This window comes from Megascapheus bottae, chromosome 10 (assembly GCF_031878675.1).
Source record: "Megascapheus bottae isolate mThoBot1 chromosome 10, mThoBot2.hap1, whole genome shotgun sequence".
Classification (NCBI taxonomy): domain Eukaryota; kingdom Metazoa; phylum Chordata; class Mammalia; order Rodentia; family Geomyidae; genus Megascapheus; species Megascapheus bottae.
The window spans coordinates 43,599,505-43,615,683 of NC_143518.1; the positions used below are offsets into that span (position 1 = coordinate 43,599,505).

Here is a 16,179-nt window from a genome sequence, read left to right on the forward strand (position 1 = left end):
CCCGGGTTCGATTCCTCAGTACTACATACATAGAAGAAAAAAAAAGCCAGAAGTGGTGCTAAGGCTCAAGTGGAAGAGCTCTAGCCTTGAGAAAGTCCAAGGACAATGCTCAGGCCCTGAGTTCAAGCCCAGGACTGGCAAAATAAATACATACATACATACATACATACATACATACATACATACATACATACAAACAAACTATCCTCTCCTTTGGGAAAAAAAAATGTTTGTGTTGCTGTAAAATAAATTTGTATTCTTCTTTTAGATACTAATTGGCCCCTGTTAGATTTAGGACCATGAGGCACAATGCTAAAGCAGTATCTTGGCAAGTTTAAAAGGCCTCAGGAGATTATTAGGTAAGCATAGTAAAATCCAAGCTTGAATGGATATCTTTTCTAATCTATAAGTCTCTGGGGCATCAGTTCCACTCTGGAGGAAAACCAAACAAGAGCCCTATCAGAACTTTGGAGGCCAAGGGGATTTCTGTGGTGGTATTTAAGGTGGTAGGGTCCGTACCACAGGACCAAGACTGGAACACATAATGTGATTATTGCTATTTTTTAAAAAATCACATGCTACTGGCTTTGAGTCTGGCTTCCTATTTAGGTTGTAGTCTCATACGCAAACGGCCTGTCACGGATTCTCAGGATACAGTGTAATGTGTTGTATGTTACCAAACGTGGACCTAATGAGAGATAAAGAAAAAATTGTGCAGTGGATGTTGAGTAGGTAAGGCATTCATTGTAGGTGCCCTAGTTCATTCAGTTCTTCTTCCCCTTTCAGGAAACCTATAGCCAGTTGCACCATAACTAATAAGCTGGAGATGTGATGGAAAGATAGAATACAGAGTAATATGAGCAGGAACTTCAGCATTGGTCTGGATCCATAGACCATTGAAAGTAACCCCTGAGCACCAAATCATTCTTTACTTCATAACAAATGGCCACTAGAATTAGAACAGAGATTAGCAATGAAGTCTTTTACACATCTTTTGCCTTTCCACTTCAAAAAGGTTCACATCATCCTAAATTGCTTCCTGTAGACCAAGATAATGTGGCAAAAGCTTGCTGAGGGGTCGTTGGACCCAGATCCCTCTACACTGCCTCAAGTATTGCCTCCCTCATTCATTCAAAACCCTAAAAGGCAGGCTATCCTTAAGTGACATTTGTGTAGGTCTTAAAAACACTAGGGGAAGCCTGGCTACAGAACAGCTGGGTCCAGGGCCAGGAGTGACTCCTGGCTGAGTAGTGTTTCTGGAAATTTCCTGTTATTTGAAAAGGACACTGGGAAGAATCATGTTCTTCCTTTTGAATTTTATCAGCTCAACTAATCAAATGCAGTTCTTTTTATTTCAGAAAAACAATTTCTAAAGATGTGGACAGAAAGTTTAAAAAAAAATCTCATGAGACAACCTGTTATTTCATCTGCCCTGCTGTGTATTATATACTTCAAGAAGAAGAAAACAAACTAGTTCTTGCTCTTACAGAGAACGTTTTCAACTTGAAGGACATCAGACTCCTTAACTGAAACCCCTTAAAGCTTTCTGGCAGCTCATCACAGCAGGGCAGTATTTACTCATCTCTACAGGGACCAGAGGATTGCTCTAGCCATGAAAGAAGCCTGGAGAAACAGAGGAGGCACTGTCCCTAAAGCAATTTTCATTCAAGGTTAGTGCTCTACCATCTGAGCCACAGCTCCACTTCTGTCTTTTGATGCTTAATGGGAGATAAGAATTACATAGACTTAGTGACAGACTAAGTGACGCTGTGGCTCAAGTGGTAGAGCACTAGCCTTGAGCTGAAGAGCTCAGGGACAGTGCCCAGGCCCAGAGTTCAAGCCCTATGACCAATAATAACAACAAAAAATTATGCAGACTTTTCTCCTCCCTGCAGGGTTTGAACTGTGATCCTTAGATGTAAGCCTCCCAAGTGGCTAGTGTTGTAGGCATTCATCACTGATGTCCAGCTGTGTTTTTAAAAGTATGGGTGGGAAGAGTGAGAGCCAGCACCTCACATAGAGGAAATTACAGTAATCTGTGTTGAACATGTGCCTACACTGGGGCTTTCTCCCAATGATGAGGAAAGTCATGTAGATGGGAGGTTGCAAGATCCTGAGGATTACATTCCAAGTTCTGGAGCTGGATTTTCCTCTTTTTAAGGTAAGTCTAGTGTATTTATGACGACGATAAAACAGATCAAAGCCAGATCTCCTCTTGGCCATTTTAATAAATATCTGAGTTCCTATTCTATACCAATTACTGTCCTGTACATGGAGATATACCAATGGAGGGAAATAATAAGAAAATTTCAGAAGATAAGTTAAAAAGTAGAAGTGGCACGCAGAACTTTCTAGAAGTGATCGATTATTCATTATGATAGTGGTTTTACCAGCATGTGTGAGCGTGTAAAAGCATGGTTTATGTGTCACTTATGCTCAGTTCTTCAGGGTTTTTTTTGTTGTTTGTTTTTTGATTATTTGGTCAGGGAACACTTCCTGAGAAGGTCACCTTGGGGCTAAATACCTGTGGTGGGGCTGCCATGTTGAAATGAGGGCAGAGCAGATTCACACTGGCTGAGGAAGCCTGAGGACCAGTGTGTCAGGTCTACAGTCCCAGGAGAGCAGTGGGGAAGTCATCAGCCATTAGCTGCTTTCAAGATCTGAAGCTTCAGGGCACCAGAAGAGGCATCCTGCATCCTCGTCTATATCCAGCTCATGGCCACACTTCTTTCCTTTCCCAGGGAGCCATGAGAGGTATCAGTAGAATGATGTGATGAGAGGTGTGTGAGCCAGCTCAGCTTTGACATTCCTATGGTCCCTTTCCCTGCAGCTTTTTCTTCCCTCCAGGATGGTTGCTGGCAGCCATCCTAACCCTTCGGTCAGTCTGCAAGAGCACTGGCTGGTGACTTGACATGTTCATCTTTGAGAATGTAGTCTTCACCAGGGATGTGGGCAACAGGTTTCTGGGCTGTGCAGACTCTGAGATTGGACCCATTGGCTGAAATTGCTTAGATGACAAGAACACTTTCTATGTAGCTTTGGGATGGATTTCCCATGAATAACTGCAGGGGTGGAGACTCAGCTTCACCCCAGCTGTAAAAGCTCTTATATGAGAACCAGCCTTGGCCCAGGCATGACTTGTGCTGCCTTCTCTGTGCTAATAAAGGGATGCAGGGATAAGTACAGTCACGTGACTCAGGACACCAGTGTTGTCCCCTCATAATGCAGCATGCCTCTTTCCTAGTCCAGGGTGCATCCATATCCTAGCTCCTACTCCCCACCCCCCAGTTTTACAGTATCATATTCCTTCTTCATTGGCAGTCTTTCCTACCTAGGGGTTCTCTTTCTTCCCCTCCTTGCACTACCAGAGCAGTATCTGCCATGGTGACATAGGACTATAGATGCACATATACTGATCAGTGAAGCCAGCTGCTTCTCTCATTCAAGAAAGTATACAAGTACCCAAGAGAGGCTTGGTTGCATGGCTCACCTAATTATCTACAGTACTTTTTGCTTTTAAAAGTTAACAGAAGTTAACCAAGTACTTGGACACACATTACTCTGAACTCATCTCAGGTTTGAGAGCCTTTGCTCGGGAATGATATCAACATTTATTGTGAAGATGAATGTGGCCCCTTTCCCCTTATATTTTGCTGTGGTTCCTTTTTATTAATCCCCACTACTGCTTGGACATTGAACGCTTCATTGTCAACCCCAAAAGAAAGTCAGCCCTCATTGTTTACTAGGCTTTATATCAGAATATACAAAGGAGATAGCCTTTGTCAAATTGTACCTATGTTTAGAGGTCATCTCATCTGGACAGATAACGGCTTGAACTCAGGGCCTGGGCACTGTCCCGGAGTTGCTCTCACTGGATTGCAGGCCTGACACACTGGTCCCCAAGCTTCCTCAGCCCACATGAATCTGCTCTGCCCTCCTTGCAACATGGGAGTCTCACCATGGGTATTTAAGCTCCAAGGTGACCTTCTCAGGAAGCCAGCTCAGGTAATAAAGTCTGTGAGACTCTTATTTCAATAAACTACTCAGAAAAGGCTGGAAATGGTGTTGTGGCTCAAGTATTTGAACTTCCATATGTAATATTCAGTGGTTTTCAAGTATTTACATTTAAACACAATCCGTTTTTAGAGCAGTTGTTCCTTGTTGGGGCCAATTTTGCCTTTCTAAGGGATATCTGGGAATATTTAGAGACACATTCAGTTGTTGAAACTACTGTGAGGGTGTCCTGGCATGTCCCCAACCATAAAATTACCATAGCCCAAAATTTCAGGACTTGGGAAACCTCACCTGAAACAAGTGCTCAGCAGTTTCATTTCAAGGCAGGCAGGGGTCATCTAGGTGAAAAATAATGCTTCTGCAGTGCAGTGAGGTGACAATGAAGAGAATCAAATGTTTGTGATCACAGAACTTAGCAGTTGATGGAACTTGGAGAGAAGTTTGTGAGCAACTCTGCCAGGGACCACATGAGATGTTCTCTAAATTTCTCATTTTATTTGGAAGGTGACGTCATCAACTAGGTGGCTTAAGGCACAATAGCATTCCCTTATAGTTCTGGAGGTCTGAAGTCCAAGGTGAAGGTGATGACAGAGTTGGAAGGGAACATGTGGGCTTTCCTCTCCCAAGTCCTCAGTCTTGAAGGGCAAAGTACAGTGTAGCCCATGGGAAAAGACCTATCTCTGAATCTGAGAAGTAGAGACTAGTGAGGTAATGTCTTCCTTTGGAAGGACTTTGTGTAGATCTTCAGTTAAGAACACACAATCTTCAGTTAAGAACATCCTGTGTCTGTCCCTATGGACTCTAAGGACATAGAATCTTGAAAAGGAGGAAGAGATTGAAGGATGATGGCTTCTGATCTGGAGGCCTTCCACATCTCCCCAATCCTTCATTTCTTGCTAATCTCCTAGAGTCTTATCCATTTTTCCTCATCAAGACTGGATAGGCTCCTTAGAGGGCTGTGGGTACCTCTACTTTTAAAAAGGCCCCCTGGCAAAGTCTTATAAAGGATTTCATGCAGCAACAACCAGAAAGGAGGCAGCAGATCCTGGCCCATTGGACTGCCTTGTTCCAGAGCATCCCACTAGGGGATAACCCTCATTCCTGATCCTGGAGCCCTTTTTAGTTTATTAGCCTCGAGCTAGTGGGGTTAGTTTGTCAAATAGGAAGAGTGGGTGGGAGTCAGAGAAGGTCTCTCTGAGAATGTGTCACTGAAGCTGGTTAGCTAGATGGAGATGGTCCAGCCCAGGAAATATGATATGTAAAAGACCCAGGGCAAACATATGCTAGGCCCATATGCTTTATGAACCACGTGGTTCAGAGGGTGAGTGATGAGGTGAGGTGGTAGGCTGTGTTAAAAGTACTTTTACTCCAATACCTATGGGGAAGCCACTGAAGGACTTTAAAGTGGGTGGTATCATGACCCAGTGTGATGTATTTCTTGCCTTACAGGTTCTAAGTATGTATATATATATACTGTATAGTATATTTATATATAATATTGTATACATAATCTCATTGAATTGCCACAGCAACCCCGTGGAGACATCTCGCACATAAGAACATCTGGAATCCTAGAGGGGCGATGGTTTCACATATCTCGAACACATCACCCTACCCCTTGGCTTCCTCTACTGGGTAAGCACCCATGTACCCATTACCTTCCTGAATGGAGGTAATAATACCCCTAGAAAACCTCAGAAACCAAGACTTCTGTCTCTGTCCCATCTTTTTTTTTTTTTTTGTGGGTCATGGGGCTTGAACTCCAGGCCTGGGTGCTGTCCCTGAGCTCTTCAGCTCAAGGCTACTGCCCTACCCCTGAGCCACAGCCCCACTTCCCATTTTCTAGTGATTAATTGGAGATAAGAGTCTCAAGTTCCTTAGTGTGGGGTTGGCTTTGAACTGTGATCCTCAGATCTCAGCCTCCTGGATAGCTAGGATTACAGGTGTGAGCTTCCATGCCCAGCTTCTCTGTCCCATCTCTTAATCCTGTGGTGACAGTAGTGTAGTTTGAATGCTCAGGATTCCTACAGCAGCCCAACCAGAAAGGGGAGAATCATGCAGCCCTGTCAATGGGGGGACAAATGGGCCTTTCCCATCTGCCTGGGGCATCAGTAGAGATATTCACCCTGCCTGGGCCTGTCTGAGGCTCTCTGTTCTGACCCATGGCAGAGTTTCCAGGGCAGTTTATATTGCAGGGCCAAGTGTGCAATTTGGCCTGGAGTCCCAGGAAACATCATAGAGTGTAAAAAGGATCCTGGGGCAATGGGTCCATTCAAGAGATCCCTTTGAGAGGGTGGTGGAGGGTGCCATGCACGGCAAACATTGAGGACTTAGCACTTGAGCCAAGGTCCCCTGAGTGTCTTTAATTCATGTGCCAACCTGGCGTGGTAGGTGGAATCCTTATTTTACAGGTATGGGATACTGGATCAGGGTGATTAAAACCATTTTAAGGTCATTTTAAGCTAATAAATCGAGCCAAGGTTGAAATTCCAGTTTGAGAGGCACCAGAGCCTTTGTATTTCCCGCTGAACCTGTCACCAGAGAAGCACTTACTTCTTCCCAAGAGCCTCAGGGTTTCACGGAGGAGGTGACATTTCGCACTGAGATCCTCCTTCCAGGGACTTGGCATTTGGTAGGAGCTCAGCAGTTTGGTGGATGAAAAACCTGAAAGGAAAAAGTTTACAAAAAAAAAAAAAGGCTACTGCTGGAGGTAGGGCAAGGCAAGGGGTCTACAGTCTCACAGTGGTCACCTCGTCTGTGTGGACTCCTCGGTATTCAAGAGAAGATGGACTTTCTAGCATTGTCTTTCGGTGGGAACTGGATACCGGGGACAAAATACTACTCTCCATTCCCACCTGGCAAGCCAGGAGAACGTTTACTTTGATAAAAGGATGTGGAGAGAGAGGGAGAGGGAGAGGGAGAGGGAGAGGGAGAGAGAGAGAGAGAGAGAGAGAGAGAGAGAGAGAGGGAGGGAGGGAGGGAGGGAGGGAGGGAGGGAGGGGAGAGAGGGGGAGAGGCAGAGAGAGACAGAGACAGACAGAGACAGACAGACAGAGAGAGAGAGACAGAGAAGGGGGGAGACCATCAGGGAAGACAGTTAATGGACCAGCCTGAAAAGGGGCTTGTACTCTCCCTTCACTGCCCCCACACCCACAGGAGCTACCATTCAGATTGCCCAGGGTCAATCTCTGTCTCTAATGACAGACAGAGAACACCTGAGCCTCCACATCTGCCTGAGATGACCTTAGTCCTTAGTCTTTTCTCTGGGTGAGGGAAAGTCACACCCCCAGAAGGGGTGATCTGAGCATGGAAGGTCAGAAGTCAGGCGTGATGACAGAGATCATAAATAGGGGAGGAGCCAGGCCCTGCTAGCAGCTTCGAGGTGACTCCAGTGAGGTTTCTCAGAATTCACCTTGCAAGGATGGAGGGAGCTTCTTGCTAGTGCATTGCCTTTGGTTGCACTAGGTAATGCAGCAGGAGTCACTGGCTTTAGGTAGGATAAGGCTGAGCAATCCCCTGGGCTTATGAAGTTTTATGTAATCTGTAATGTATGCATATCTATATGTGTATATATGCATTATATATATGTATATATACTGGGTGTTGGCAAGGTGGCTCATGTCTGTAATTTCCCTTCTTCGGCTCCCTCCATGGGCTGAGATATGCCTTGGTAGTAGAGCATTTGCCTAGCATGTGCAAATCCCTGACGTTTTCTTTCCTAACCACCCACCTCCCAAAGGATTCCCCTATTCATCCCTTTACCATATTACCACCTCCCTATCTCTATCTGTGAACATACAGACATGCTTACCTGCATGTATACACACATGAACACACATACACAGAGTATTTGAGCTGAAGGAAACATCCCAGAAATGTAAAATTTCTGGGCCTGACCCAGATCTTTCCCCAAATTAGATTAAGCTATATTTGTCTTAAAGAGTCATCCATTTAGATAAAAAAAGGAATGGGTGGGACCAAAAGAAAGATGGATTCTTCTCTTGCTGCCTTTCATTCATTGTCTGCCCCCATGTCACTCTTACAGGTTAGGACAAAATGGCTTTGCACTTTTAAATGGTCATATACTGACTTATCATTAACTCTCAAGCTTCATTTTCATTTGGCATTTTCTTTCCAGAGGTAAATGTGTCTAATTATGAGACCACCATCCTGTTCAGCATTCACCACCACCCTCACACAGCTCACGAGCTCCCTCAGACTTTCTGAAAGAATCTCCCGATCCATCAACCCTTGCTGGAGATGGCCCAGCAGGACAAAGTTGGCACAGTATTGAGGCCTTCCCTCAGGGTCGTAGCCTAGCTCCACCTGTCCCTTCCGTAGAGCATACTTTCCATCCACAATGGCACCTGTTATCACTTACACTCTTGTCAGGGTTGCTGGATGGCTTAAAAGCACTGTCAAGTGGTTCCCTCTGCTAACACTGTAAGTCCAAAGAAACAACTCATCCAATGTGGATGAGCTTCGCAGGGTGGATGAGCATCAGAAACCTTCATGTCCGTGAAAACAGCTGCAGGGAGGATGTGAGGACCATCAGGATTTTCCTGAATATTTGTGGCATTTTTGACACCATAGGGGTGCTGGTATAACCTGTGATAGAAGAGGAATGGTCTGTGAAGGAGAGGGGTTTTCTGGAGCAGGCGAGTACGAAAGTGAAGGATGAGCCTGTCCAGGGGTTTTTCCTTGTGGAATAGGAGGAGGAACTGGGCCAAGAATGGAAGATCCCTGCTGTGGAAGAGCTTGCCCAGGAGCCCCATGTTAGAGAACTCCAGGAGCACCCACGAGTTGGGTTTCATGGCGGCCACCGTTGAATAAATGCGGGTGACAGAAGACATTGTCCTCTATTAGCAGGAAATAAGTGGAGAGGTTTTGGGCAAAGTTCATGAGGAAGGCATAGTCTGTGTTCTGCTTGGAGTAGAACTGGCCTTGCGAGATCTCATTCTGGGTGCCATCCACAGTGGGGTAGGCATCGGGGGAGTATAGATCAGGAGCAACTTCCCTGCCAAGATCTCTGGGCTGTAGAGTCTTGAGTTTTGGCCACAGTGTTTTGGAGCCGGGTGAAGTTGGCATCTGCTAAGTGGACCAACACTGTGAGATGTTTCTTCTCAGCTGGTTCTCAGTTGCTTCGATTTTGCTGTGATGTGGAAGAGATCCCCACTGTCAGCCATGCTAAGAAGGAGGAGAGCATGGACAGTCGTCAGTAGGCAGTGGTGGTGAGGATTACCCTAGGATTAAGGATGCTGGGTATGGTGGAGGAGGCTTGTCATTCTAGCACTGAGGAAGCTAAGGCAGGGAGATTGCAAGTTTGGGCTAAAATAGTGAGACTCTCTAGACAAAGGGCAGTAGTGCCATTTAGGACTTCCTGTCTCCCTCCCCTCTCCCATTTCTTATTTTTCTTTGGCAGAAGGGATATTTGCATCCCTGTTTCTCTTTTTTTTTTTTTTGCCAGTCCTGGGCTTGAGCTCAGGGCCTGAGCACTGTCCCTGGACTTTCTCAAGGCTAGAGCTCTACCACTTGAGCCTCAGCACCACTTCTGGCTTTTTTCTATGTATGTGGTACCGAGGAATCGAACCTGGGTCTTCATGCATGCCAGGCAAGCACTTTAACCACTAGGCCAAACTCCCGGCCCCATCCTTGTTTCTCTTAAGTGTGCTCCATAACTTATCAGTATCATCTTCAACTTCAAGCTTATTAGATGTGTAGAATCTCAGCCCCATTGTCAGAATCTGCATTTCAGTGAAGTCAAGAGACATGTATGCATATTGGAGTCAGTACTAGCTATGTGATGCTGAGTCCCTGTGGGTTTCTCTGAGTCATTGAACTTCTAAATTTGAGGCACATAGTTCAAGTACTCAGTGAGTATTAACTTGGATCGTAGCGATTATACTTACCTTTCTTTTCTACCCAGCTCATCTTTCAAAAGTGTTCCTTTGAAGAAGACATTAAAAGAAGACTTCCCCTGCAGAAATCAGGAGCCTAAGTCCTTTTGTTTTGGCAGTGCTGGGGATTGAACCTGGCAAGCACACTAGGCAAGTACCCTACCAGAGTTGTATCCTCAGCCGAGGAGTCTACAGTTCTCTTCAATTCTGTCACTGGCTATGTGATCTTCTATTGCAGTTTGGTTTTAAATCCATAGAGCTAAGGGAGTTGAACTATGTGACTCCAAGACCTGCTTCATACCCAAATGTTCTCTATCTAATCTAGTGCCTGCACCTTCTTAGTTACTATTTTCCCTTCAATAATTCAGTGATGCTTTTTTCATAGTCATGCATTTCATTTATTATTTGATTTCCTTTTCATATACATGCATATAAACAACCTCAACCACAGCTCTTTCTTTTTTAAGGGTTTAGTATCTTTCCTTTCATATTTCTGTGTCATAAGGCTATACAATCTCCCATGTTCAGGATGCCATTATAATTGCAGCCTCACATATTAAGTTACATAAAGTTAGGCAAGTCATATTCTTTGTCTATTCAATATGAATATGTTCTGTGGATGAGACTAGCAAGTACATGTTCAGAAGTGGGGTTAACATTGGTTTTATTTTCCTACTGCAACAAACAACTTTCCCCCTTCTTCCTCCAAATTCTGACATGTGAACATCTTGGGTAAAGAGTAAAGAACTGTTCATGAGATTCAAATTTGCAGGGTATAGTTCTGCCTCTTCTCTTCCCCCCCCCTTTTTTTCTTTCTTCCTTAGCTATCTTACTCTACTTCCCCTGGGGAACTCCACTCCTCCCCTTCCCTTAGCACTCATCCTTTCTTCTCTTTTGTTTTTTTCCTAAATATTTCAAGGTGATGGCATGCCAATCTTCTAGTGGCCTTAGGCTCTTTTTACTGTTATGGTTGTTCTCCTGGCATGGTAGAAAAAGCAAAAAAAAAAAATGTACCTCCTTTCACAGAAGAAGAGAATGTCCCAGTGACATTGCATAAGCTTCTCCAGGGGGAAAAGACTGAATTATCCTTCCCAAAGCAAATCCAGTCTATTCTGAGGATGCCTCGCTATTGATGGAAGGATCCAGGGCTCAATTAGTATTCATTCTCTCCCTTAACTTAAAAGTATGGGGAATAAGAGCAGCTTCTTTATGGACCACGGGGTTCAGGTCCACACTCCAAACCACCCTAGAGCTTCCTTCTCTCAGGTAGACAAGTAGAACAAAGAGGAAAGCCAAACTGCACTGGGTGAACCTGCCTGGCCTCTACATCCCCACCCACCCTCCATTCCCAGTTTGCAAACTACGTCACAACTTGGTCTTTAATAATCACCAGGTTTTGACTATGTTCAGGTTTGTCAAAGAGTTTCAAAGTGATGAAGAGCCACAGGAGTAGGACGCCCACTGCAGTCACAAAGCTGTGCCTGCTGGGATACCACATTGTATCTGCTTTGGGATAGGTTTCCTAGAACAAGAAGTCAACACATACAATTAGAGGACTTTTCTCCTCTTGCCCAGGCCTACACTTTCTCTTCTGTCCTTACCCACCCCATCCCTAATAGTCTGTCTGACATCATGATCATTAAGTTAGGCCTAAGCTTAGGAAGCAGATGGGATGTAAGCCTTTTTCTCTGCCTGAAGAAAGGAGGCCTGTGAGCAGCACATGTAGGCCCTGCTCAGCATTACTCCATGTTGCTATCTAGATAGGGCAGAACCTTCAGGAAGGTGCGTAGCTTCCAGTGACATCATCTTGCAGAGCAATACTTTCTACCTTCCAGTTTGAATAGAAGTGCCGAGTCAGAACGGCACTAAGTCTTGTTCATACAACTACCACCATCTACGAGCGCCTCATGAAACACAGCCTGCAATGTAATTTATTTGTATTCATAAATAAGGATAACCACAAATGCATCCATCAACTCACGTGAGACACATGGGGCTTGGGAGCCACGGAGCACCTCAGAAGTAATCACCTCATCTGCAACTACACAGAAGAAATACCCCAATAACAAGGGTGGCCAGGACATTGACACATCACTCACTTCCTTGTCACAAGTCTCATCCAGGGGAACTGCCATAGCCGAGACCCCTACCCTGTCTCCAGGCTTAGCTCAAGTGCATTCTCAGGGATGCATTTCAAGTTAGTGGGCTGGTAGAAGTGAAGCTACTTTTCTCGTTGAGTCATACTTTTCAAACAAGACTTATAAAACATATATAGTAATAAGACTTTACAGATTAAACCTTTTCTGCTTCCTTAAGCAGAGATGGTTTGTCACCTAGGTGATTCAGGAAGAAGCCTATGTGGAAAGGAAATAGACTTCTCTAGACCATGAACATATGGATGCGAACTCTGAATTTCAAGGCTCTGCAATCACAGTCACACCGATTTTATAGACTGAATATAACTCTGTCCCCCTTTGTCTCTCCTATGCTATTGACCATTGGTTTATATTCAGCTCTGAATCTGACAGGCTTATGGATGAGGGAGGGAGAAGGAGACAGAAAGAGATCAAATGGATAAGGAGAACTGGGATGATCAGGGCCAGTTTCCTTTGGAGTTTTGAACAGAGGATGAGAGTGAGTCTGGGCTAGGCACTCTGAGGTCCCTGGACTTCTCTCCCCTTGAACTTGGCTCCATCTGTGATGTTTCTCATATGTCCCACTTCTGGCCCTGGCATCAGAGGGACACATGTCCAGGACTCCCCTGGGATATGTGCATACTTCACAATCAGGGCCTAGTAATGATCATTCACTCTGAAGACCAGCAGCAGTGCGATCTACTGGACCCTGAACTCAGGGCCTTGTGTTTTTAATCAGCTCCACCATCCCCTTGCTCTTGGGCAATGCTTTTAGTTTCTGTAGTGTGTGTGTGTGTGTGTGTGTGTGTGTGTGTGTGTGTGTGTGTGTGTGTGTGTGTGTGTGTGTGTCTTTATCCTGGGGCTTGAACTTAGGGCCTGGGTGCTGTCCCTGATTTTTTGTGCTCAAGGTTAGCACTCTACTACCTGAACCATAGCTCTACTTCCAGCTTTTTTGGTGATTAATTGGAGATAAGACTGTCATGGACTTTCAAACCAAATCTCAGACTGGTGGCATGAGACATCAGTGCCTGAAATATTCCCTCTCTGTCTGTCTGTCTGTCTGTCTGTCTGTCTGTCTGTCTCTCTCTCTCTCTCTCTCTCTCTCTCTCTCTCTCTCTCTCTCTCTCTCTCTCTCTCTCTCTCTCTCTGTCTCTCTCTCTCTCTCTCTCTCTCTCTCTCTCTGTCTCTCTCTCTCTGTCTCTCTCTCTCTCTCTCTCTCCTCTCTCTCTCTCTCTACATTATCTTTTTAACAACCAATACAACTGCTGACTGTGCCCCAGCCCCTACTGTGTCCTCATTTCCCTTCATCTCTACCTCAGCATTCATTCTCTCCTTCTCTTCTGTTAGTGCCATTGACCTCTGTGGCCAGACTCCCACTCCTCTTACCTTCAGGCTTCACCCTTGTGTCTTTCTTCCTCTTCTGTATGTTGCTTCTCCCTCTCAGATTGTTCCTATCACGTTGAACAAGCAGATCCATAAACTCTCAATGGCGGGGGGGGGGGGGCGCAGAGAGAAGGCAAAAAGAAAATTGTTTTCCTGAGTCCATATTTTAAGTTCTGTCCCACTCTACAGCAAAAGTCCTTGAAAGGGTCTTCATGAACTAGTATCTTTAGTCTTTATTCATTTATGTTCTCTGTCATGGCAGAGAGGTTACTGTCTCTTCCTTCCACCTATGATCATTTTATCTTCCACCTGTAGTAGATTCTGTTTTTCAGAGCATTAAAAAAAATCTACATGCTATCTTTTTCTTCCCTCTTCTCCTTTTTCCCTTCCTCCTCCTCCTTCTCCTTCCCCCTCCCCCTCTTCCTCCTCCTCCTCCTCCTCCTTTTCTATCTACTTCCTCTTCTTTCTCTGAAATTAGGATCTTATGTTTACTAGGCAAATGCTCTACCACTTGAGCCCTGCATCCAGCATTTTTTGTTTTAGGTTATTTTTTAGATGGGGCCATAACCTTTTGCCCAGGATTGACCTCAGACCTCAATCCTCCTACCTCTGCTTCCCTTGTAGTTGAGATTATGGATATAAGCAACCATGTGGGACTACATCAAACATATACTTACAATTTAAATATTGGCCCTTTAAGAAAAAGAACTCTTTGGTAAATAACATGTATAACTGTTGCCCCAAAATGTATACAGCTGTTTTTTCCCCAAGTATATTTTTTGTATAGTAAACTTCAGTGTGTTGTGCCCTGTTGTATATAATGTGCTCTTGATTTGTAAGTGCAGTACACTCATAGAAAAGTATGGACATATGTACATTATATGCACATATGTACACAAAGCTGGGCATCTGGGCAGCCCCTCCCTCTTGCATCTGTGCCCTTTGAGGGAAGTCATTCCCTCCTGCAGCCACTTGGCAATGCCCTGAACTCTAGGAAAGGCAGGATTAACCAGGAATAAACATCCCATGTCAAAAAGTAGAACTGCTACAAAAGAACAAAAGTTCAGGACAGACCAACCTTGTCCTGCCAACTGCTACCTGCCACCTGCCAGCCAGCAGTGCCTGGCTTGTTCTAGCCCACTTTCAGTGGTGAAAGGGGAAGGTCTTCAGAGACCAAGACTGAGATAATGGCTAGCCAGGCTACACCTGTGAGGAACTGTGGATGTTTTCATTATGCATATCTTTTTCATCCCCTCTCCCAATTCTTTCTGACCATACATTGAAGAAATTCTATGGTCTATCTGTGCCATGTAATAAATCTTTTCCTGACTCTGCCATGCCTTATTATTTGGCCTATGGGGACCTGTGGCTGGACCTGAAACATGAGACACTAAGAATATAGTGTCAATCCCTTTTAACAAATGGTGAGTTATCTATCCCGTACTTGGTGCTAAGCACAAGAGACTGCCCCTCCCTCTAGCCACAGCTTGCCACTGGGAATGGGGTGACGTGAGGGAAGGCTTGTGAGTGGAGCAATAGCAGGGGGAAAAGAGAAATATCAAGCCAAAAGTACAGTGATAAATGGTGACAAACACTAGTAGCCAGATGTTGTAGCAATACACAAAAACAAGGACACAAGTGTCCAGTGGTTTGTGTGTTCTCCCCGGGACCATCACACAGTTAGCATTCCAAAGCACCAGAAGTGGCTAATTGAGATGATGGCATTGAACTGAAGAGGAGAAGCTCAGATGGATTAGCCTGTGCACCAGGGAAACCAAAGTCAGACTCCAGGCCTGACAGAAAGGAGGAGGTACCTGGGTAGGTGAGGGGTGGCAGAGACTGGGTGTGGGGAGGGATCTGGATTCAATTTCCAACACACACACACACACACACACACACACACACACACACACACCCTCTTTAGGAGGTGGAGGGAGTATATTTGTTCCCCCTCTGCCATGTGAGGATGCAGCAACACGCTGGCCTTCGTGAGGAGCAGAGCCCTGGGCTCCTCATCTTGAATTTCTCAGGCTCTAAACAGTAACATCACGTTTCTGCTGTTGATCAAGAATACCCAGTCTGCAATATTAATGGTAGCAGTGTGAACTAAGACCTCCCTGCCTCTCCTGTGCCCTGTCCTCTTCCCTCTCCTTGCACTGTGTCTTGGAATTCATAACACGTTTCTCCAGATACACACGAAATAGCATACCTGGCCTTCCAGTAGGTGCTCCATCCATTTTCCTAGCTCCATACTGCCCCTGTGTGGTCTCCCTCATCACTGCAGGAATGCTGGAAGCGTACCTACCAAAGCCTGTCTGTAATGTGTGGTTCTCTGCTCAGCCTGTGAAAAGACAGTAAACAAGCGGGAAGGTCTTGACCTTCTCCCCTGTCTGCCCTCCCCCCACAACATGGCAAGAATTCTACACAATGCTGAGGATCACAGCATTTTTGCTACTGACACCACTGCTCCTTTTGGCCCAGCAACCAGGTGGCCTCAGGGACTGGGAGCTGGTCTTGAGACTTGGCTACTGCTTTGTGTATAGATGGGACTGAGATGGCCTTCCCACAGGATGAACACTATTCAGAAACACCTCAGAACTTGGGGCGGAGCTGAGGGGCTGGGATGGGGGTGGAGAAGGAAGGATGGGGAGGGGAAGAAAGGAGGGAACTTGGGCAGAGCAAGGAAGACATCACAAACAAATACAGCCACCCCCAGGGTGTGCCAAGGCCAAAATGCAGAGGAAATCCAC

The 16,179-nt window shown here is 45.3% G+C and overlaps 1 long non-coding RNA gene and 1 pseudogene across 1 annotated transcript; one reads left to right on the forward strand and one right to left on the reverse strand.

The window, feature by feature from the left end:
- The first annotated feature begins 184 nt into the window (after positions 1–184).
- Positions 185–10,345, forward strand: LOC150058363 (uncharacterized). The gene is made up of 4 exons (XR_016536873.1): positions 185–359; positions 1,359–1,670; positions 5,544–5,649; positions 9,941–10,345. It is a non-coding gene; the product is annotated as an uncharacterized LOC150058363 (long non-coding RNA).
- On the reverse strand, positions 8,131–9,749 carry LOC150058364 (alpha-1,3-mannosyl-glycoprotein 4-beta-N-acetylglucosaminyltransferase-like protein MGAT4E; annotated as a pseudogene).
- Positions 10,346–16,179: the final 5,834 nt, after the last annotated feature.